General features: G+C 44.6%; 1 pseudogene; it reads left to right on the top strand.

The window, feature by feature from the left end:
- The first annotated feature begins 661 nt into the window (after nt 1-661).
- On the top strand, nt 662-760 carry LOC145573478 (small nucleolar RNA R71; annotated as a pseudogene).
- Nucleotides 761-1,066: the final 306 nt, after the last annotated feature.

The raw sequence follows: 1,066 nt of genomic DNA, 5'->3' as shown, positions 1-1,066 counted from the left end.
ACTATAACCTTGGTTATTATAGCTACCACGAGAACCTTGGTTCCCTTGGTTTCTATAACCACCTCCTTGGTTATAGTTGTCAAAATTGCCTTGGCCTTGGTAGTTCCTATTCCATTGACCTCTTTGATTATCAAACCTTTGACCATTGTTATTCGACACATAATTCACATGTTCACTTTCATTGTTATCAAACTCATCAACACATTCATTAGGACAAGTACTAGAGTCATGATCATACGATCCACATGCATCACAAAACAAGCAACCCATAGGCATATTATGTGAAGAGGGAGGGGGTTGAGAGTTAGAAGGAGTACCTCTCCCCTTAAATTGGGAGGGAAGATTCGAAGCTTGAGAAGAGGAAGAAGTGCTCTCCAACTTAGCTTTGATTGCGGTGACCTCCTTTCCTAAGTTTGTCATTTGGGAGGAAAGGTTGTTGATCGCATTTAGATGGTCCACCGAGTACAATGAAGATTACTTGCTTGAAGAGTCCCTCTCCCCATCTTGCCAATCCCTTTAGTATGTCACCACGTCCTCAATGATGTCCACAACTTCCTCTTCGGTCTTGTTCATGATAGGGCCCCCGGCCCCTCCATCAAGGCATAACTTGCCTTGGGGACTTAAACCGCCATAGAAGATTTGGATCACTTGGTATGTTGGGATTCCGTGGTGAGGGCACTCCCTTTGATACTCTTTAAATCTCTCCCATGCTTCGTAAAGGCTTTCACTTGGCCTTTGCTTGAACCCTTGAATCAAGGCTCTTGCCTCCGCCGTCTTCTTTTGAGGGTAGAAGCGGGACAAGAAGGCCCTTGTCACATCGTCCCAAGTTCTCAAAGAGTTGGGCTTCACCTCTTTGTCTAGCCACTCCAAAGATCTTCCTATGAGAGAGAAAGGGAACAACTTGAGGCGGATGAATTCTTGAGAAACCCCATTGACTTTGATGGTGTTGCAATATTTTTCAAACTCCTTAAGGTGGTTCAATGGGCTCTCATTCTTAGCCCCACTATATTGTCTTCTCTCAATCAAGGTGATCATTGCTGGCCGAATTTCGAAGTCATTTGCCGGT

The sequence above is a fragment of the Chenopodium album genome, chromosome 12, assembly GCF_948465745.1.
Source record: "Chenopodium album chromosome 12, dcCheAlbu1.1, whole genome shotgun sequence".
Lineage (NCBI taxonomy): Eukaryota > Viridiplantae > Streptophyta > Magnoliopsida > Caryophyllales > Amaranthaceae > Chenopodium > Chenopodium album.
Note: the sequence above shows the minus strand (reverse complement) of the source record. Positions and strands in the feature narration are given on the sequence as shown.